General features: G+C 39.6%; 1 pseudogene; it reads right to left on the bottom strand.

Moving 5' to 3' along the window:
• Positions 1-1,161: 1,161 nt before the first annotated feature.
• LOC112992508 (glutamate decarboxylase 1-like) overlaps positions 1,162-24,179 on the bottom strand; it is a 41,157-nt pseudogene continuing 18,139 nt past the window's right edge.

Genomic DNA, 24,179 nt, shown 5'->3' with positions numbered 1-24,179 from the left:
AGGTGTACTGATGAAAGACAGACTGTTGGCAGAAACCCTACAGAGTGGAGTTCTGTGAAGAACTAAGCACCGTGGCAGCAGGATACATTGAGGTGTGAGGAAATCAGTGGAATATCTGAGTAGAACTCCTCCATGCCTTTTGAAAGCCTCAGTCAGGGTTCATTTGTGGGACACATTAAAGTCTTCCATAACATTCCGGAAAACAAGCCTTGGGAATTGTTATGGTTCAGAGAATCCTTGTACATGTTGAAAACTCTTCAGTTTAAAGCTGACTTTACAATTCAAATATTTTAAAGTGACTATAGTAAGTGTTCCATTGCAGTTGAACAATCATCACAGTGCGTCATAGTAAATCTTCAGTAGGGGTTTTGGCCTGGTGCCCTTACCTTCTGACCAAGCAGATATGCCACAGGTCAGAAATCTGTTAAAACAGGCAGCAGAAATGATTCTTTACAAAACCACTAGCATGTCACTAGCATGTACTAAGCACTGAATGAAAACTGGAGCAAATATTTTACCATGAGGCTATAAAAAGAGTGATAGAAGCAAGACTTTCTTTTACAGTCCTGCAAACCTAAGTTATTAACCTTGAATTACATTTACAAAAGTAAAAAAAAAAAAAAATTCTTTACATAGCTCATATCTGAAAACAAGTGTTTTTTTTTTTTAGTAGGAGAAATCTGTGAGGACATTAGTAGGGACTTAATTACATGATCTCATTAATGCCACACAAAGGTTTGCAAACAAAATCATTTGATACCAAAGCTGAAAACATCAGCAGATGGCATCTTGAGATGAGAAGGAACATTACTCCTTGTCTTTTTTTTTTTTTAAGCATTCATCAAATGTAACGGTGAGGGCATGATGTAAAACACATTACTTGGCTGAACAAATCTAGAGAAGACAGAGCTAAATTTAGATATTCCTTGGAACAGCACCATTTAAATTCATCCTCAGGAGACAGTCACGTCACCAGATGGTCAATCACCACAATAAATAAATAAATAATCTCTGACGTAGGAAAGTCCCATGACTGAGCAAAACCATTGAGAACACCATGTTTATTTGCTACAGCCATTTTCTACAATCTCCATGTGCAATATGACAGTCAATTGGTAGGAAGCTCAGATATAAGCAGGTGATATCGTCTGTAGCTGACTATTAGTCAGCTCTTATCATGCCAGCAGGTTTGCCAGTGAAAGGCCTGCCATCAGATTCGTTTAAAACCAGCAGTTGTTGCAAAAGTCTGCTACTACTGTCATGCAGCTCCAAGAAGTCTTCTGCTGAGTCCTTTGAGCCACTGCCCTCTTTTTTACCCCAGCTGACTACTTTATAGGGGATTGCTTTACGCACATGATCCAATGCCTTTTCAAACCACTAAGAAATACAGGAAATTTCACTGAACTTGGTAGGGACTTAAAAAGACAAACTTAAAACTTAAGTTAACAAGTACAGATGAAGAAGATTAAATTAGACTGATGCGGTGTGATAAAGACTATGCCTGGTTAGGAATATACTGGCCTCTCTATGAAAGCATAAACTTTTGCAAATCAGCTTCTCAATACAGGAGAAAATTGTCACGTGGGGTCTGAAGTACACGGACACAATCAACAAAAGTCAATCTTTCTTTCAGAAGTCTTTGCTCAACAGCACAAAAACAGGGAACAAAATCTCCCAACCCTCCCATAACTCCCACTGATCTGAAGGTGACATTAAGAAAAAAGTGCCACTAATCACCATTCACTGCATGTCCTCAAGGCTTGAACCTTAGTTCAAAGAAAGAGACATGAGAAATGACAGGAATGGGGATTCAAAAAAGGCAGATAAATAGGCTATAATAAACAAAGAAACAGATGTCGAAGAAGCCAGATACTTGCTTATGCTGTTGGCCAGGGTGGCATTACTGACAGTGTCTTCCTTATTAATAAGTTCAAGTTCCTTTGTCAGCTGATAAAAAATTTGAAATATTTAGGCACCGAAAAAGTCCCATTTCTGAACTACATACTCATAGAAGTTCAGAGGGAGTGATACTGTTAAACCATCTTTGCAAACTCCTCATGCCAAAACTGTCAATCCCTAGGGAATTCCTGTCTGCCCCAGCTCCATTACTTATCAAAGAGTTATTTCCATCAGAAATTTGAAGTTACTTGAAGTCAGGAAAATCATAGTTAAGACCCTTTTCATCAAAGACATTCTCTGCGCCAAAGGCAGAATGAAAGGTTGGGGGTAACATCACTACAGCAGCTCTGTATCACACCAGCACTTTCTCCACATAATAGGAAAAAAACAAGCAAACCAACAGTTCAGCTATCCAGGTCTGTCAGTTATAATGAAGATCTGCACTCTATTATCTTTGGGAGCAGAGGGAAAACCTTATGTAGTTGATACACAGAGTAACTACTCTGTGTAGTTACTCTTCATGCAAGCTCAAAGGCAGCAGGTACAAATCAAGTACGTGTTGCATACCTAAACTTTTAAAATCTATGTACAGAGCGCTACATGCACGTATGTGGACAATCAGAAGTGGAAAATTCAGCCATAAGGTGGCATAAATCCATAAGGAGAAGGTTAATTAGATGTATGGTAGTGATAAATGGCAGATCATGTAATATTACTGGGTGAAGGAAAAAAGGAGTAAAATATTCAACTAGGAAGACAAAATGGAAGAGAAGACAATTTAAATACCAAAATGAAGAGTGCAGAGCAACTGCACAGCCATAACCTATGGGAAAGGAAAAGAAAAACCTAGAGGAGTACTGCAGCTACAGTAAAGGAAAGAGATCAGAAAAGGTTCTTTATGCCAGGATTCACAGAGACAAAACATATCAACTGAGCTGTCTAAAAGAAGAGCACACACTGTTAAAGACTATTAAGCAAGTGAATGTTGATACGAGAAGGTATAACATGTTTTGATTTCAACATGAAAGAAGAAAAAGAAGAGGGATGGTAATGGGAAAAATAAATCTAGGAAAGAGTAAAAGTGAGACAAAACAGATTGTTAAGTAAAAGAAAAGAAAAATGACTATATAGCTGACAACACATTAAGTATAGAAGGAATAAAGAGTTGCCAATGTGATTAGCCATCAGTTAAGCCCTAAGATACTTTCAAAGGGAAGTCAGGTGATCAACAGGAGAAGAAACTTAGGACAAGTATAGTACTTGAATAAATACACTGATCTGAACTAAGCAGAGAAAGGTGCACAAAATATTAATATAAATCAGAAGCCTCCACTAAATACAAAGTCTCCAAACAGCAAAAGGAAAGAATAATTCCTTGGCTATGAATGTGTTTAGGGCAGTTGTTTATCCTGGCCAACAGGTGCACAAACTACATGGATGAAATTTACCCTCGATATGGAGAAGGGATGGGAAAAATCCATAAAATGGAAGCTATTCCAGCTTTGTTCAACATTGCCAATGTACAGCCAAGTAAATAGGTACTATTTATGCCCCTGTAATATGTAGGATTAGTATTTTGTTCGCCCACCCCTGTATTTTCCTTCCAGACACTGATGACTTGTCCAGCTGACCAAAGTAATGGAAACAGCAGCAGCTTAACCACAGTTTAAATGACTCTTTCCTAATAAGCCCAAAAGATGTGCTAAGCTATCAGCTTTGTAGCCAGAGCAGGAATTCGCATCTCCTGTGTAACTTTCCCCATATCCAGCACACTTTTCTCTCCTTACCACAAACACAGCACACACCTTCATGCTCCCAGTAGATATCTTTCTGAACCTAACTCCAGGTAGATTTCCTTGTTGCTTCCTCCTGCACATGACTGTTAGTTTTAGTATCAGTAAAACAAAATCCTTCCATAGGCTTTGTGCTACACCTGAAGCAAATGCCAGTGTTGGCATTTCACCTTGAAAACCTGGCTAAAATGACACAGTACCTCTTTTCCTCCTAATACATCACAGCTGTGTCTGTAAAAACATTAGTTTAGAAGGAATAATCTTACTTTTTTAAAAAAACAATAATACTTCAGCACACTCTTTCTCATGTTTTTTCTTAACTCACTGTAAAGTGTGAGCTTCTGTTTTTTCATCACCTTCCAGTATTAATCTACACTGCAGATCTATGCTTATGGAAGAAATCAGATTATGAATTTGTAATCCTGCTTTTGGTTACTTGAAGTGAAAAAGGATGGAATTTTCCAAAGTTTAGTTTTTACTCCACACAAAATAGTCAAATATTCAACATTTTACCCTGACAGTGAACTGACAACTGACCTACATCTCTCCCAGAGATTGAAATATCTAAAGGAGTTTTTCCTTTTCATTTCAGGACTCCAAAGTGGTTAAGGAAGGCAGAAAATATTCTAAGAAAAGCACACTTAACACCAACTTTATCCTCTGTAATATCAAAGTATGATTTGTCAGCACTGAGAAGTGCGAAGTAAGATAGAAATAATGGATCCCATAAGAAGGAAGGACAACTAATATCTGCTGTGGTACATAGTGTGTACATTTCCACCACACTTCTAAAACTAGAAGGTATGTGCTGGTAACAAACATGGTGGAATTTTAAAAGGCTGATGGAGAGAGAGGAGAAATGGTACAAATCCAGAGAACAAACAGAAAGGGAAGTGTTGTAGTTTATAACAGTTATTGTCATACTGTGTGCTACCGCCCAATAGAAAGAAGCCATGAACTGATCTGAAGTGATGGACAGTGAAAGAGATGGTAGTTTCACAGGTAGGTCAGGACTTTCATTTTTCCCTGATTAGGGAAAAAGGGAGATAAGCACTCTTAACCATCAAAGCAGTACAACTATAAGCTCCAGGACAAGCCAACCCTGGAGTTCAAAAAAAAGTTTAAGTTGTCATTGCCCCAGTATAACTAAGATGTTAGAACATTTTTAACTAGGACTAACCTACCTGATTTGGTAGTTACTTCTGTGATTTTATAAGTCGGCAGACCAAATAAAAGACTAAAGCTGCAAGCTGAAGAGGCCAAATTTTATGTAGTTACAAGCTTCCTGTGGTAGTGTTTGTCTTCAATTAATTACCCCTTTTCTCTCCCTTACCCAGCCCCAAGTAGAACAAGTAGGTCACAAACTGCATCCTAGCAATGCCAGATGGGGCCAGCTGGCCATTTTGGTCACTGGGGAATATTCAGAAGCTTTGCCTTGAGTGATTGATTATAAGGTGTTACTTCAGCAAGTATAAGGAATTGTTTGGAGTGAGGGCAGAGGGAGAATCCTTCCTTATCCAAGAATCCTGAATGCAGATTAATTTCAGTTCTGGGGGGTTGAGGGAACATTTGACTCAACTACATCACTGATTCCTTGTGTTAAACACCTCAAGGAAATTGTTCCTGTGATGAAAAAAAAATAAAGAGCTTCTTTGAATGAACTCTCATCTCCCTGCTAATACACTTATTTTCTCTGCAGAGAAGTCTGTTTTACCTCAGGCTTTGTTATTCTTATTGTGTAGTACCTGCATGAGAAATAACACAGTGAAACAGAACACCTGTAAATAAGGTTGAATATTTGTCATTTTTAAAAGAGATAGTTGTATGTAAATAGTCTCATTACTTGTAGTAATTATCATCCTACTGTATGGTCACTTGGTCTGTGTGAAATGCAATATAGAAATCAGAATCCAACAGTAATAATTATTCTATAACATCAATTCTCATTACTTCAGTGTACTTGCTAGGGCATTTTGTACAGTAGATTATTTTACCACAGTGACGTGTTTTGTGTGCATACGTATATGTTCACAGAACAGTTAGAGGCAACAGAGAATTTCCTGTCTGCACACAGTGTAACATATTTTGTTAAAACTTTGAAGTACCATTATGTTAAGCAAAATGTATTACGATGCAGAGATTAAAATGCATTTTCAATTGATTCACATTTCCAATTAAATTTATGGGCAGCAAAGGCATAATGATATTATCCACAAAATTGTACCAGATATGATAATAGCACCCAACTGCATCTGTGCCATAAGAAGTATAACAGTAGCGCACTATCACTGGTTCTAATTACCTCCTATCCTTTAGAGGATGGCAGGTGGCCAATGAAATGTGAATATAAAGCCAGAGCATAATCAGATGAAGGGAGATGAAGCTGTTGTTGGCTTTTAGTTATGTAAATTAAGAATTTTACTCAACAAGTTATTTAGTCATCGTGATGAGTAGAAACATTCATTTGGAAGACTAATTATGCAGTACTTACTCTGATTAGGACACCCAGTTGTACTTTATCCTCTTTGCAGGGGAAACATCTTGAATTGTATTAAGTTTGCGGTGAAAATGGATTTTGCTCACTTCTTCTCTAGGAAATCTCCAAAGAAAACCCAACGCAGACAAAAGTAATTGGCATAATGGTGAACATGTAGGAAATGCTCTCTTCTCTAAATTGGCTCTCTCTTGCTCTGCCATTCACATCTACTTTGAGTGACTATCGCACACACAGATGTACTCAAATACCAGAAGCAGTCTTTCAGATGAAGTGCAAACTGAGGTCCTGATCGCTTGTGGTCCCTTGAGGTAGCACAGTACATTTGAAAGGACAGCAGTGTTAGCTCTCATCTACCAGAATTCTTTAGCTGCTCTGCTGAGCAAATAGCAGACCTATTTCCTCCACAAATATTTGACTGAAGTGTAAAATAAACTGTGACTGTACTGTGCCCATGACGATTTCATGTTCACTTCCTACAAATGTGCCTGTTTCCTGACACAAATACTCACCAAAAGTAAGATTTACACATTTACACTCTAGTTTTGCCAAAGGAGGGGGGGGGGGGGGAAGAGGGAAGGGAAGCACCACAACAAAAACCCTCTATCATACTGATTTCTAAAAGCTGTGATACTTAACTACATGAGTCACTCAAACGAGGAAGAATAATAGCACTTCATGATTTAGCTACCTGATTAGTATGGCTCAAACTGTTACTTACGCAAGTGTGTACCTACAAATGATCCTCACAGCAAGAATCATTCGTTTATGCAGATTTTGTATGACAGATAAGGGGGGGTATTGTATTAGTTCATGCACATTCATAGATGGAAGGACTGAAACTTTTTATGTGATAACTGCCTCTAATACTGAATATTAAAGGACTGTCAGAGAGACAAATATGTGAATACACACAAGGGAAACAAGGGAATAAGGGAACCCATATCCCCAAAAGTTATGACAGAGTCTCCATTGAGTTCTCTGTGCAAATTTCCGTTGATTTTGCAAAGAAAGTGATCAAGTACCATAGGTAATAGCATTAAAAAAAATCCTAGAAGAGTAAGATAGTTTGTTATGCTTCTCACTTGGCTATTGTAAGTACAGTTCTCCTCCTTCACATTCCCTCTTATGAATACAAATCTCAAAAAGGAAGCATTACTTTTAATCTTTAGGATTCTATATCATGTTTTTGTGCAGTAACAGACATGACTACTTGGTATTGTTCTTATGTTGTTAGTCTTTATCTCAGAATTGCATATCTGAATCAACACTTCACTAAAAACTTTAAGGTTTTTTTCCTCTGCTTCTTTGCTCATGTTAGTAAACAGGTTTCCAGATAGTTACCATCTGTTGAATATCCAGCTTTCAAGCTAGCAGTGATAGCTTTAGCAAATGTCAAGTAGAAATTGCCCCAATTTACAGATATTCTTTCCCCTTATACCTTTTGTATCGACTAAAAGATGACAGGATTTGAGTCCCTCACTTTATCTCTATCTTGCTTCGAGTAAGAAAAAAGAAAAAGAAAAAAAAGAACCTGCTTCAGAGCCACAACAATATTTGATGCTCTCTTCACCTGGGAAGCATTCCCACCAGCTCACTCCACAGTGGGACCATGTTGGATGCAAAATGTTGTAAAGGCAGTGGAATGACCCTAAATCCATAGCTGCAGCAGCTATTGCAGAACACTCTCAATGAATCAGTGCCTGACATCCAGTACCTCTTTTTCTCTGAGGAAAAAGACAAATAGCACAGCCCTCTGGAAGTCCTTGCTGGTGTTTGTCACTCAGAGGTTCTGGGTTAAGGGGACAAACCTAGAGTAGAGCCCTTGGGACATGGGAAAACCAGCCGTGGGCACAGAGTTTTGGGATGTGGCAGGTCATTGACTTCGCCATCCTCTCATGAAATTTCATGAGCGCATACCTGCATTTAAAAGAAAGGCTGCTGTCCTGTGCAGCCCCATGACCCCTGATTCCTACTGCTCAGGCTTTTCTCTCAGCCACTCTCTTCCTGGCATCCTGCTACCTTGCTGTTCTTATTGTTCACAGCATAGAGACAGGATCTGCAATACTATTGTGTGTGGCATCATGACCATGACCATGCTGTTTGCCCATAATCCACCACATTCAGGGAGGAGAGATGGGATGCATGCCAGAGTTGTGGCAGGGAAGCCTAGGGGGGCTGCACTACAGTGGCAAGGCTGCATGTGCAGCCTACCTGGTAACAGGGACTAAGCTAGGATACACAATGGATGGTTTCTGACTTGTTTAATCGTTATGAAGAAGACTTCTCTCACAGCTTCTGAGGAACTGCATTATAAAGTATAACAGCCCTTTCAGTCAGACTGGTAACATATGTCACATCTCCTCTGAGAAGCTTCACAAACATCCTTCCTTTTTCCCATAAAAGCATTTGAAGAAATGCATCACACCTACTGTGATTGCAGCATGGAACATTTCCACAGGAGGCTCCTGGTACTGACTGCAGAAAGGAACAGGCCAGAGGATCATCCCTGCATGTATCTGCACAGTGGTCTTTTGACTCATCCCAAGATGGGGACGTTAGAGAGACACCAGCATACACAGCCTCCTCTAGCCTGTCCGATAGAGCAATCCTGGGACCCAGCATGTATATTTCCATCTGGAAGTCTGTTGTAGGTCTACATAGTGAGGAGAAACACTTGCTAGGTCTCTTACAAAGAGCAGTTGTTGTCCCAGGTCTCCAAGAGCATAGTTTTCACTTTCTTGTATTCATGGCATTACTCATTAGCCTTCTTACAGCCAGCGATGGTCATAAGATCAAGAGACTTCTGATTTTCCCACACAATTCTCCTCTGCCACTGGAGAAACCCTTGGTTCAAGAGCCTTTTGTTAGCAGCAGGAGAGAGAGACAGAAACAAGACTGGCAACAAGGCTACAATACAGGTCAGAAATGCATCCAGGAGGCAGGACTGGAGATAGGCACTCCTACAGCACAGCTCAAACAAGGACTAAAGACCCAGGGCTGAGGTGAAATTGGGCTCCCAGGGCAGGATGTGGGTGGAGGCCCCAGCTGAGGCTGGTCAGAGCCATTAAGGCCTGTTAGTGTCCTCAGAGCCCTGACAAACAGAGCCTTCATTTCAAAACTATGCTACTGCTTTGAACCAAAACACTAATGTAGATACAGACACTGCGGATATTGAGGGAGAGCAGTGTATAAAAGAAGGGCAGAACAACATAGTCACAACCTGCCTTGCAGTTCTGTCAAAAAAATCATTTAGCCTTAATCTTTTACTTTTGTCTGAAACTGAAAGAAAAGATGTGAATAACTCACATAGCCATGTATAGAATCATGCCATTTAATAATAAACCCTTCAGACACAACAAGCATGATACTTATCTGCTGAACTCACCATTCTGCCTCCAAATGGTAACTGTAGGGTGAACAGGCTAAAACCAAATCAGAGATTTTCCAGTTCAGTGGCACTAGAACTGCACTGAAATTGCATCTTTGAACTTACATGTTGCACTTTACAATAACGACCAGCCCACCTGCCTGCTAAGACTCCCTCTTTGCCTCCTGAAACAACAACTGAAGACAGTTCTGAAGCTGTCTAAAAGTGATGCCCTTTTCAAATCAAATACACAAAGGACACAAATAAACTGGCACAGAGGTTTTGCTGTGCGTTCCTTCCTTTGCAATTCATTTTTTATAACAAAGAAGAGAATCTGAAGCAAGCTAACTATCTCATTTTCCAAGTCAGAAGAAATTATTCAAACAGTTAGAGCTGGATCAAACTAAGATTCTGGTTCTGAACACGCAAAATTTATGGGAAGGGCCAGACTCAGACCCTATCTTTGGAGGAGGTCACTATGTCTGCAGTAGGACAGAGAAAATCTGATATTATCACAGCTCAACATTAGGATGTTTGGATTCAAATCAAGATCAAAAAGTGGCAGTCCAAGTTATAATTTATTAATCATTTATGAAGATTTTACTGATATCTACAAATAATCTGAGAGGCAACTTTTGTATCCACAGCATGACATGCTCCTCATCTGAAGAACCATCTATTTGAAATACTGTTCTTGCTCTCTCAGTTTCAGGTTAGCAAAACGGATGTTTTGCTGACACCAACAGGTAGAAATAAGAAAGGTACCATATATCACTGCGCAAGCAGAGAACAGGAAAATGATTAGTGACCTGCTTCTTATTTATACGTTTGTTTTAATCTCCATGCATAGTTCATACTTTGTTGGTATGCAAAAGGGAAGAAAAAAAGAGGATAAGTGTTCAATAGGTCAACTATTGATGTAAGAGTCTGAGCAAGCAACTGCAAAATTCACTCCAGTAATTTATCTGCATGGGTCAATGGCCATTGACTGCCTGAAAATAAGGGTCAATCGCAATGATAGATTTCAATGCCATTGCTATGAACGTATATTAATAAACACAGCACAGAAGTGATTTTTGACTCTATGGTGGACAGGACAGATAATCAATATCCATGTGTCCTTGCCCAGACTGAACTTTGTACTTGGATTATGCTAATTAAAGACTAAACAAAGTGCTGATGTTTTCATATAATTAAGAGATGGGGGAAAATAATAGAGTGGCAAGTGGCTTTTGTTGGCTATTTCACGCTGAAATTAGCAAAAAAAGCACAGCTAAGTCATTTGGGAAAAGCAACGTGTTTTTTGCAAGCATCGTCTTCTGTCCCATATAGTATTTCTCTTGCACAATTGCCACAAGAGCAGGTTCAGCACTTTACTCTGCAACCCTTTCATCTTTGTTTGCATTATTCACATTTGGGTGCTTTTGCGTACAAGACCCCAAAATGCCTGGACTGCTGTTTTGTCCAGACGGGTGGCTAAGCCATGAAGGCTGACTCAGCCCTGGATGAGTCAGACAAACAGAGCATTGTTTCTCAGATATTGGAAGCTGCCTCGTGGATAAAACCAAAAGTGCAGATTCCTGGCAGCCTACCCCCATCTGAACACCACAGTTCCCCTTCCTCTCATCTGCAGCCCTCGACTCACTCCCTGACACTCAGAGTTACACAGCCAGGCTGGCTGAGGGACTTAATCCAGCTGAAAGCTAATCACTGGATTTTGTAGGAGTGAGATGCAGCTGGAGCATCTCACCTCTCCCTTGCAGTCTCACAACTGTCAACATGGCACGTGGCCGGGAGTGGGACTGTGAAACCAAGGCAGGGCTAAGCAGTCTGGACTTGAAACAAGCTAAAACTGCAGTGGACCCACCTTGAGACACAAACTGCAAGGAAGTGAGGCTAAATTTGTTTCTTGTCACGTATAACCTGTAGCTCCGTGAAATGACAGAGTTTCAGTCGCTTGGCACAATGACTGACACGACAAGTACTGTATTACACTGTTTGACTGTTCTGTTTGGTCATTACGTAAAATACCTACAGCATTCAGATATTTCATGAAATACTTGGCATTAATATTACAGTCATACTGTGAAACCAGTCACTGAGTGAAATTACTAAAATTTTCATTTATTTGGAGAACACATGCATTGCAAAAAAAGTGTTAATTTTCTGAAGTGATATGTAGTACTGTATGGGTCTAGGGGTGAGTATAAAAGATGACATAGCATTATAAATATGCATAATAGGCATAGCTTTACTTCCTTTTTGAGTCAATAATCCCAATAATCAGGAACCAGGTGTTTTGCACATTATCTGCCTATTATTTTCAATGTTTTGCTGATATGAGTGAAAACTTTATCAAATTCTCAAAATGCTGAGGTTCATATCAGAAGAATAATATATTTCTTTTTTTGTTAAATATATTTGTCCTAAAATTACCTTGTATGCAAAGTAAGCAATTTGGTTATATATATATATGACATCTATAGCATAAATTTGAGATTCTCAGATGATTGTAGATGAACCTGGTTTTCAAAATCGTAATGCCAGTTCTATACCTACACATGAAATCACACAGAAAATGGCAGGTGCTATTATATTTTTGTCTCCCTTCAACCCAGAGATTTGAAATGTGGATGCACTTGGATAAGCTAGTGTCTAAGTGGGAGCAATAACTAGATAGTTAATGTGCTAAAACTGTTATTTATTACACAGAACAAGGCCATTTTACACCTACATTACGTTCCTTAGTCTTATCCACTTATTCTCTCACAGTATGAAAGTTGAATCTTTCCTGAAGCACAGAATGATGTCTATAATAATGAAAATAGCCATCTAAAAAGTACTGATGAATAACAGTAAATATGAAGTGAATCAGAAGCAAATCAGTTAACTATTTCTTTTCAATTCTTTTCTTCTCCCCACTTCTCCACATTTAAAAATTTTTTAATTCTTACTTTTTCTCTGAATTGAGCCACAGAGCAAAGTTAATTGGTCTCCTAGTGGCTTATCAGTAACTAACTTTTAATTCAATTTCTGTAACAAAAAGCAATTCATGACAACTTATTCAGGGAAAGAGTCTTTTTTTTTTTTTTTTTACTGAATCATAAATCTAGATACTATTATTTAAGTTGAATGCAACAAGTCAAAACATATGTCTGATTTTAATTTATCTGTGTTAAATTTTGATGACTCTAATCTTCAAATAACGGTCTGGATTTTTTGAAACATTTTCCAATCCTTTCTTTTCATTGAAACTAGAATTCAAATTTAAAGTGAGTTTAGCAATAGTTTTGCTTGCTTCTGAAAGAAACGTACTAGTCTCAAAAGATTTACCTCTGCTCAAGCAATAATTTCTATTTTCAAATGAATTTTTTCTAGTTACAAAGTTTCACTTTGTAACTAACCATTTTCCCTAAAGCAACCAGAGTGCTGAGGTTTTGCAGACACCTACCTTGGGTGCAAATGACAATGTCTTTAGCATTCTGCCTTAAACTGTGAGCTTGGATTTAAGTTTGTGCTTAAGTTCCATTAGCCTCAAAGAGACTTAAACACATTCTTAACTTTTTTTATGTACTTACTCTGAACTGAAAATTCAAAGTTTATTGTGAGTGTTCTTTAATATTTGCTGTTTCTTTCTCTCAGCAAGTGACTGTACATATTTTAATGTGCATTTTAAAGTTTGAGCACAACATAGCATTATCTATAGGCAAAGTAACTTGTACTTGATCATTTCCGTTATTTACATCAGGTAGACTAGCAGGATACACAATAGCTAAAACTGTAGAAGCATAATAGATTTCTTAGTTCTCTGACCAGTTTACCCACCCACTCGCTCGCTCAAAAAAGGAGGTTTCATACCAGCTGAACCACTTAAGTCTCCCACCTTCCCATCCATCTGTTCCTCCTATATACACTCAAAAGGGAAAGTTCAAATCAATTGAACTATTTCATTTGACTGTAAATAAAGGTTTTTAGGTGTCTTAAGAATCCTTCCTCTCCGCCTCTATTTCCCTCCTGTGCCTCTGTGCACACATTTTCCAAATCTTCTTTTGAATGTGTAAAAAAAAAAAAAAAAATGTTGAGACCTTTCAAATACTTTCCTCTTTAAATAAACCAAACTGCCTTTGAACTGTAACACAAGTCTGTGGGTTGCACTGGCTTCCTGGCAATCATTGTAACTTGGTACATGTATTTCATTTAAATAAATACATCAACAGTCTTGAACGTTGTATAGTTATTACACAGTATAAAGTCAGATTAAAGAAAAGTTCTACTGACTTATCCCAGTGGTAGAATTTCCACCACTTAGGTGCCACAGTGGTATTAAGAGCAGCTATTGTGGTATGAAGACGGGCTATTGATCTGCCAGTCATTTAGATCAAGCATCTGACTGCAGAGCACCCTGGAGCCCTTCTGGCCCACATATCTGGGCCTCTTTCCCAGGTAGGAGGCATTCTGGAGAAGAGCCAGCTGCCATTCAGATATGGGGTCAGGTCCCAGCTGGGGCACATAGCCAGGGTCTTGGGTGCCCCATTTACAACAAATTACCTTTGTGTACTCTTTGTAGATCAAATATTAAAAAGATTTTGGATATATATATATATATATATTTAATCAAAAAACACATTCCTCTTTAAAATAGTTGAATGATTTTAAGGCTAATTAAACAGAATAATAGCATAGATTATTTTACTCTTCCTAATATCTGGAGTCCAGCTTCCTCTTCAAATGTACTTGGTCATTTAGCTGATTATATGACATGAAATGTAAATAGATAGGTAGGGTGATTCTACCTACATCTCTGTCATGATGACTCCAAACCAAACAATGGTATCTTAACCCTCGTTACTAAATTCATCAAAATGGCAATATGAGACATTTCAGGTAGTACTCACAGATGCTCTGGAGATTGCAATTGCACACATTCTATTCTCTTTAGCATTCTAATCTCCCAGCTATTTAATAATGATTATTTTTTCACACAGCACAGTGAAGATCTACAGACATTGGTTTTGTTACTTAGTTTGAGCATGGACTTGTGCTGGAAGCTTGACTCAGGCTAACACCCCTAAACAATGCAGTATTAATAATCTCTAAATTAAATTGCTAATCGCAGACAATAACAGGTACATTAAATATTACCTTAAAATTAAAATTAAATTTAAAAAGAGCTGTTACAACACTTGAACCATCCCTTAAGATGGAGCGGTATACTTTGAGAGTTGTGATTTCAGTTCACAGATGCTCAGTCTCTACCTGCCGTCAGGTCACTAGGAAAATGGTGAAGCGTGCTCCAAGCAGCCCCTTCCCCACAGGGGCACTTTGGGAATGAGATGTGGGCTGGAGGGACTGTTTTGATGGTGGAAAACTGTTCCAGCCTTACCAGACAAACCTCTTCACTGTGCTCTAGTTGTTCTCTGGGCAATAACCACAGAGTGGGACGTGGCCTTGGCTTCATTGGGGGGTTGGATGGATAGCTGACCTGGGAGCAGGGTCCGCTCCCTTGGGCTGGGGTGCTGGGGAGCCAGAGGAATATCACTTTCCAAGTGTCTTTGGCTAGACAGCCAGCATACATTAGCTTTTGTGCTAATTTTTTTTTAATGCCTTCTGTTTAACAATTTTGTGTTTGTGCATTTCAGTATTAATTCAACCAAGCAGTGCATTATTTTAGCTCCTCCCACATATTTTGAAGTATTAATGACAATATTATTCTCTAGCTTCTCCCACAGCTGGGGAAGAAACAGGGCAGTTGCCTTCTGTGTGGCTGTACATATTAAGGAAAGCTAACCAGGTATTTTCTACCAAAACATTTTTATTTGATTTGACAAAACTGGTGATGGGGAAAAGATGACTTTCAATGAGTCTCTAGAGTAAAAAAAAAAAATCCCTATTTTTTGAAAGAAAAAATAAAGTTGATGCATCCAATTTTCTCAGTTGCAAAAAGAAGTATTTTGTTTTTCCTACGACTTCTTGCCTAGACGTTTCAGTACATTAATATCAGGAAAGAAATTGCAACAGAAAAATACTTCAAAATCAAAACAACTTGATTGATTCAACTTCTTTTTTTCTATTAGCAGTTTAGAAATATTCTTAAGAACTTAACTCTTAAAAGCCTTTCCTGGAAGGAAGAATATGCTTCTCACCCACCATTATTCCTAGGCACATGAGAAGTTCATGTGAAGTGAAAGCATATGAAGGATGGCAGTAGATAGAGCAGACAAATTAGTGTTTCTCAACCCTTAAGATCATCACCATTGAGGGAGAGAGACACACAAGACACATTTAGCATGCAGGGCTGGCAGTGTGCAATGTTTGTTTGCTGGAATAGCGTCAGTACACGGTGACATTGCAGTGGAGTGACTCAATAGCAGCTCCTATTGATGTGATGGTTTTTGAGCAACACCACAAAAAGAATATCTAGAAAGGACACTTTCACTTCCTACAGATAGGGAGACTGCCTCCATTCGGTGCATTCCCGTCTCTCCTACCTCCCAACTTTTCGAGGAGTAGATGGAAATTTTTTCTTCATCTTCCTCTCCTGGACACTTACAGAAGAGGAACTTTCTTATTTCACTTCTTCTTTTCCAACTTGCTTGCAGGTATTATTCAAAGAACAACAGAGAAAACTGGGAGAAAAGGGTTAAGGTTTAACTGCTTTAAAAAGTGGAAGTGAAATTTCAGCAGTACAGAAATTAGTGCCAGCATTCCCTTTATGAAACCAAATTTCCTCCAAGAAAGTTAGCCTCAGTATTATGCATCTGCAAGGAGGATCTGGGGTGTCCAGAAGGCACAGAGAGGAGGAGGTCCAACAGCCAGTGCCCCTGCGCACTTTCCGCAGTCCCATAGCTGGTTAGCAGGACATTTCCAAATTTAACATTGCCAGGTCTTCTTCCACCTGCAGCCCGATGCAAAGTTTGTTAATATGAGCTGTCTGCTCCACCATGTGGAAGCTTGCGAAAAACGCAGCAGCGCCCTGCAGCAAGCACAGAGCACCGCACGCAGCAGTTATAGTACTTCTGCACCAAGCCGTCCAGCCTTCCTAAGCAAAGAAATGGAGTCAGCATTGCCATCCTCTGCCAGCCCGGCTGGCTGTAGCAAAGCACCCAAAATGATACATGGTCAGGGAAGATGCTTGATTTCTTCAGGCTGAGCTGCCGTTGGATTAGTTTAAAAAATGAACTGCCGAATCCCCCAAACTCCTGAATTTGAGTATCGGCCAAACTTAGCGCAGCTGTATTCTGGAGCTGTATATTTGTCACAGATGCTCATGTCCTCCGTAAATTACTGTTGACTAATGAACAGCAAGGAGGGTGTTTTTTCAATAAAATACACATAACATTAAATGGCGAAGCAGGAACTGACAGAACACATGGCTCAAGTGCATTAATTAAAAGCAGTTTAGCTGCTGGGAAACTGTCTGCATCTTGATGCGAGCAGCTGCAGGCAGTCCCAGGGCTGTGAGCATACATTTTAAAATCACTGAAGGACTAGATGTAGTTAGAACTACCTCAGTAAAATAGAGACACTAAAATAAGTAGGTGTTTTTTCAGGGACTAGAATATTCATGCGCAAAAAAAGAAAGGACCATCTCAGCCCCACGTACGCAGTGAACCCTTTTGGCCACTTATTTACCATGCAATGCTGGGGACAGACAACTTACATAAATAATGTCCTGGATACTGCTAATGCATAATTTAAAAAGAGAGAGTTTGTCATGAGTACCATTCCAAAACTATTTGTTTGCTGGATGTTTGCTTAACCTATCAGCAAGGTTTCTGCAGTTATCATATACTCAGCAGAGGAGCTGGCTGAAAAAGAAGTGGGTGTAGAGGGGAGAAGTGTGCATATTAGTATTATCATTGTTTATTTCTGCTCCCTTCCTCTTTTTCCTCTCCAGACCATTCAAAATGCAAACCATTTTTATGCCTCAAAACAGAGCAAAGAAAATCCCAAGCCCTTCATAAAGCCTAATACTGTACAATGGCTTAAAACATAGGTAAAAGCAATCACCAGTTGTGTTAATTACCGCTCCTGATTCTTTCGTATTAACTTATATATACACGCATATATATTAAAATATATAGTTATATAAGTACATATATGCACATATATATTATACATATATATAAATGCATATATTTATATACTCATGGGAAAGGGAAACTGTCCTCTAAACTCCCCTTAGCTCTCTATGGGAAGAACTGCCATTCTAATAGCTACTTGTAATACAGCAGCGAGTGCCCAGGGAGCCCAAGGCTCAAAGACTATTGTCAGTACTTTTGATGCAGATGAAGTCTCCAGTTCCCAATCTGATCCTGAAGAGGGGAAGGGAGGGTGAATGAGGGACAGCCTTACTGTCCTGAAGTTTTCCAGCATCACTAGAGGGCACACACTTCGATCCAGTTGTATCCAGACCTAGGTTGCATGAGGTCCTGCAAAATTTTATCTGATTATCACAGAAACAATAGGCTCACTCTCCCCATATGAACTATATACATTTTACAAAAGCTGAGAGGTGCATGAATACCACTACATTGTAACCATTACTATGTCTTATTTAACTTGGATGACATTTAAATAATATTGTTAACCTTCTTGAAAGGCTGACTTCTAATGCAATAGCTCACCTTTATCTGGCTAACCTTCATTCCTGACTGGGCATTTTCTGTGCAGCCTTTGAGGATATCTGATTAGCTATATGTAGACATAGAGGCCATAATTAAAAATGAATCTAGAAAGCTGATATTAAAGCTTCCTGTCCTTCCCATGCTGTAGGAAAAAAAAGTCAGCAGTGGGGTTAATGGCTGTAAGCACCTTGCAGAGAAAACTGAGTCATGCAGGACTGACACCCCGTCAGTTCTCCAGTATGAACTTAGGCTGTGCAAGTCAGTGAGTGCCATGGGAAGGTGAGCCACTGATTTTTCAGCAAGGATAATGTTCTGAGGTTTTGGTGGGGTGAGGGGCTCTGGTGCCCTGGGCACTGAACTGGAAGTCCAGAGGATCCAGATTTCTTTCCCTGATGAACCAAAGACTGACGCTTATTGGGCCACTGTCTTATATTCCATCCCTTCTCTCTCCTATTTTGTGTGCAAGCCCTGCAAGGCAAAGACAGTCCCCAGCATGTATTCACACAGGGCATAGAAAACTGCGTCAGGCTCACTGCTGTGCTTCGACAGACTGACGCAACGCAATTGGATGCCAGTTGCACTTAGCACAACAGCTGTCTGTCCGTCACCGATTTTTTTCCTCGCTGTCTACAGTGTTGGCTGTGTGGACCCAGCTCCAGCACCGTGCAAGGTCTTACACCTGCTTTGTGCCCCCTGAGGCCAGGGCTGGGTCTGTCCATGCCACTCAGCGTGCAAGCCACAGTCTCCTTCACTGCAAACCCTCCAACCTCTGTTTTGCTCTGTCACACTGGCTGGAGATTAGAGGCAAGGCACCACATGTACTCTTTCAAATATGAGGTTTCTGGAAGAGAGTGGTTTATCAAAAGCACCACATTAATGGCCCAGTCATGCCCTGAATGAGGTGGAAGCCTGGCAGAGGTAGTGGTCACTAAATAAAGGCAGTAATATCTGCACATATAGAAAAAGACTTGTGAGTTCAGAATGCTTCATCTTTTCTTTAAAAGATAATTCTACTGAGAAGGAAATAAACCAGAAGAGGTGTAATGCAAAGGAAGCTAATCATACTGCTTTTTTTGTTATTTATATAACACATCTACTAAGATAGATTTAATGAAGTAAAACAAGCTCACTAAACAGCTTCATTTTCATTTGGTAATCCAAGGCCTTTCTGGAGATGTATGAGAAACACCAGTAACTTGGACGAGAAAAGTGCTCTGCCTCCATTAATGTTTTATGTCAGAGTTACAATTTTATTCTACAGCTGCATTATTTCAACTTCTAAGAATTATACTGTAGCATATTAGAGACTGCTTTATAAAGCAGTTAAATTACTATCACATGGTTAGATCAACAGCACAAAAGCACAGAACTCTGTTTTTGATGAACAAGCCAACAAAACTAAACCACTCATGGGAAATTGTTCCTTAAATACTTTTGCAGCAGCACTGAGTATTGTATTCCTAGATTAAAATTCCAGGTAATGCTTCCTGTCTATCCACTTCTTTCTTTCTTTCTTTCTTCAATTGGGACAATAGATGAGGTTTTTCAGAAGTAGTTCAGCAACTAAGATTGCTACACCCCATTGCCAGAGAGACTCTAAATTCCAGGAAGCCTGTATTTCATAGAATCAGGCCTATGTTTACTTCAGATTCATTGAAATGACAGAAGGTACTTGCAAAAATCCCCTAAACTATTTCAGCAGAGAAATGCTGAATTAAACTTCAGACTAGTTTTCTGAAAAGGTTCAAGTAAGGAGCGGGGATCTTCTCACAACCTGTAGCCTGGCTTTCAGAAGTACTAAGCAGCTTCTAGTGCAGTCCCTGGAATCTCCTGATCTTCAACCACAAAAGTATGAGTTTTAGGCAGGTGAAAGTTATATGATACAAGCTGTAGCTAGCAACCCTCCCAGACAGCTCCTCATCAGCCTTCTTCCAAGATTTTTCAGCACTAAGAAGACTGGAGGGCTGGATTACATGACTGCTCAAAGTCTTTCCAGACTTATTTTCTGTTTCTAAGACATAAAATACAAAGTTTTCATAATTTCAAGCTCCCTCCCAGCAAGTCAGCAGAAGGTGCTGTGAAAGATAGGAGCTGAAGACTTCTCTGTGTAACTACAGAGACGGTTTCACAGGACATCAAGCTGAGGAATGACTCTCTGCTGCTTATGCCACAGGACGTCAGAGCAAGAGTGGAGGCACTCACAAGGAATAATTCCCAGTAGGCGTCCCTTTAGAGACTGGACACAGCAGGAAGCCTGGACTGGAACCTAGCTCTTCTTGCCCAGCTGTTGGGAGCAATGCTACCCTGGCTGGGTACAAGCACCTCCGGAGTACTGAACCAGCACTGGGCTCTGTGCTGTGCAGCCAGAGCTGCTGTGGGTTATGAGGTGAAAGACTCATTTACCAATTTTATTTCTGGGCAGTATAATGGAAATTGCATTGACTATGTCCCTGCTCTTGAACAATGAGTAAACTAGAGATTGTGCTGGAGGCGGTTTGCTTCATTGTTCAGATAAAAATAGTCTCCAGTCAGCTTTACTTCATGTCACTGTTGTTCACTCTTTTGGAAGCCAGACTGCTTTAGGTTTGACACCACGTACCCCTGCCTGCTCATACTCAGACCCACATATTTCTATCCCTGGTACATGATCCCATCCCTTTCTTGCTGGCTTCCTGCCATTGACCACCCGCCTTCACATTCCCTGCTGTTGCCCAAAGAACAGACAGCTCTTCTGCTAGAAATGTACCCCTGGATGAATATGTCTCTTGGTAAATGCAAACATACTTTTTTCCTAGAGTGATTAATAATGCAAGATCCCCCATGTGTGGAGTATCAAAGCTGATATGCTTTAAAATATCTGTCTTTTCCAAAGGCACTGAAAATCTAGTCTGTCAGAGGCAAGCTTCCAGTACCTCCAAACCTGAAAGTGCCCAAAGCCATTACTTTTGAAATTTGGGCTGAGATCTAGTTTTATCACCACTGCTGGCATTTGAACACAAGTGTCTCTGTTCTTTTCACTCACAGAACATATTCTGCCAATAGCTTAATTTCAATTTTTTAGAATTGAAATTTTAATTTTAAACCAGATATTTAGAACTTTATTGTTGGAGGAATTGAGCTGAGCAGAAAAACATATCGCAAACTTAAGTTATTAGTGAAAATCCAGCATTTGGAAAAATATATTTTGGATTTGACATAGTGAATTACAGGAGACCTGAATTAGTTTGCTCAACAGCAGCATTTCAACATTTCACATATGTAAATTTCCAAAAAGAGGAAGGATTACATTAAAACTCCAGGTGAGTAGACAAAATCTTTCAAACATTTTTAACAGCATGTATCGTTCCCTTGAACAGACCATTCCTTAGTCCTGCCTACTGAAATTAATGAGCCTAGCAACAGGCAGACAGGAGAAGGAATCCACTTTTTCTTTTCCGGTTGGTATTTAGGCACAGATGAAAAGTACTCGGATGCTAATTCAAGTAATAAGCTGGTAAACCACTACTTTTTCTCACTCTTAAGGATGTGCAGTAATAAAATCCACTATGGTGGTGACGGAGTTCACTGGGTAGTTTTCTGAATGGCTAAGTTCATCTGGAGTATTCCAGGGTACCAAACTATGGTGAATAAAATTGTTCAGAGGAGTCTCGGACTCAGAGTATGGGAAGTGTTTAACAACATTAAAAAGGTTTTCAAGGACAGACTACAAATGAGCGCTGAAATCAGGAAAAAAAAGTGAAAAACAAAAAGGTGATTAGAAACTATTTTTAGCTATTTCAATCCCTTGCAAATTGGGAAAGACTGAAATCTAGCAGTCAGCCTGATATGCAGTGACTAACTAAAGGGCTAAAATATTGGTTAATAAAATAAATTTTCACTAAAAAATGTTCTTTAAGCAAGAAATCAAGTGGTTAGAAGAAATTTCTGGAATATACAGGCATGGTTAGTACATTTTCAATTCACAAATTTTTTTTTTTTTAAAATGATGGGACACATACCCACTTCATACCTGCCTTCCTACCAGTGCTCCCTGGCAACAACGCTCTTTACCAGTGGTCCCAGAGATCTCTGCAGACTGCGTGGAAGCAAATGCTAAACACACAAATCAAAGGCACATGGCTTCACCTCCTACACAGATTTCTAGGAAAGCATGAATGGATGTAATGGATATTACCATGTTAAAGACTGACATCAGTCTTTTTCTCTACTAGATTAGCAGTCTCAAGCAACCTAATATACTCAGGTGCACTGTAGCATGCTGTTGACAGCCACAAGTAGATTTGGTTAGTTATCAATCAAATTATTAAAGAATCAAATTAACAGGGTCATGTTGATGGGATTTAAACAGTTCATGTGTAGTTGTGGTTGTCTAGTCAAGCAGAAAAGGTTCTTTTTCCATCTTGCCTCATTACCAGTAAGGTGTGTAGCTTCAGGGAAATAATCTTCCTGCTTAAAGTCTATGTTTGCTTCTGATCCACTGCCTGCCTTCTCTCTCTTGCTTTTGCTTTTTGTGCCTTCATTTCTCCTTTCACTTTTTACTGTGTCTCTTTGGACTACTAGCTGCTCCAGCTAGTGTGATCCCAATTCCTTTCAGATTCCCTGGACGCTGTTATAACCTAGAGAATAAGCATTGGGAAGAAGTGTCTTCCTGAGCAGATGGCTCTTGTAGGGAACTTCCCTCCAAGGGATCCTGGTTGCTTTCTGGTTTGGTGCCAGCTCTTTATCTGGTTAAGTGTGTTTTCCAGTGGAGCTTCCTGAGTTGGTCATAAATTATTCTAACAAGCTAGATTTCCTCTCAGAAATTTTAAGAGTGCCTTCACCAGAAAGTTTTCTCAGGTCTGGAGAAAGAACTGAGCCAAACAGAGCTACCCTTGCAGTGCCAGTAGCCCAACACCTACAGCACACGAGCAAGAGTGGGGGGAGGCACTGGAGAACTAGACAAGGTTCAAGTCCCTAAAGCTACTGCTCAAAGATTGGTCTCCTCAATTCTTCACTCAGGTGTGTTACAGGACAATCTGGGGCTGCCTTCAGTGAGGGCATGGAGAGGGGCACAGAAGGTGAGGTGAAGCATGAACAAATGTGACAGGTGAGAGTTAGGTGGAGAAGGTTCGAAGGAAAGGAGAACAGAAATTGGAGGTAGAGAGGGATGGAAACAGTGGTGCTGGAGGAGGAGATGCAAGCAGCTGAAAGAGAAAGGGAGCTGATAGCATCCCGAGGGAGATTAAGCCAGATGAAGATATTAGTGACATTTAGAGCTGATAAAATTCTCTATGGAGAGCTATCTTTATAATTGTCATAGGGCTATTATCTTCTCTTCTTTCCTTTTTTCTGTTTGCCACTACAGTTTGGACTCCTTTAGTGCGAGGGAGAGTCAGAGCCTGGCAGGCTTCAGAGCAGCACTGAAACCATCTACATCAACATCCTTAAAAAGGCAAGTGTACATCCAAATTAAAAGGAAGTTTCTGAGCAAAGTTTTCACTGCTGCTTAAGAATGATAGATGGGAGTCTGCTAGAAAGACTTTGCTTATTATTCTCCCTTGATATAGCCTTCAAAAATCATTACACATTTTTACAAAAGAGTCAACAGTTTTAAAAGAGCCCCACTGGTCTTTCATCACTATCCTTAATGCACATCATGCAAACAGTATTCTCCTTCGTATTCTGAAAGCACATACTAACCAGCAAGTGGTCCTGTAGAAATTGAGATGACCTCTTTAAAGACCCCTTGCATCTTTAACAGGAAACAGCACTTTGCCAGGAAATCTATCCAAGTTGAGAGAACCATGGACTTAGCAATGCAGGAAAAAAAAAAACTCTACTTGGAAACTAGTTTAGAAATGATTTACTGTTTGTAGATCTGTGAGAGATTGATAAGTTTTTCTCCAGCCCCTGGGTGATGTGTCATCTTGATCTCTCAGGTGTCTCCTATTAAGAAGCTTAATTAAATTAGTTTAAAAAACAGAAGGTTTGTTTTCTCTATTTCAGTAAATTTAATT

The sequence above is a fragment of the Dromaius novaehollandiae genome, chromosome 2 (genome assembly GCF_036370855.1).
Source record: "Dromaius novaehollandiae isolate bDroNov1 chromosome 2, bDroNov1.hap1, whole genome shotgun sequence".
Lineage (NCBI taxonomy): Eukaryota > Metazoa > Chordata > Aves > Casuariiformes > Dromaiidae > Dromaius > Dromaius novaehollandiae.
Note: the sequence above shows the minus strand (reverse complement) of the source record. Positions and strands in the feature narration are given on the sequence as shown.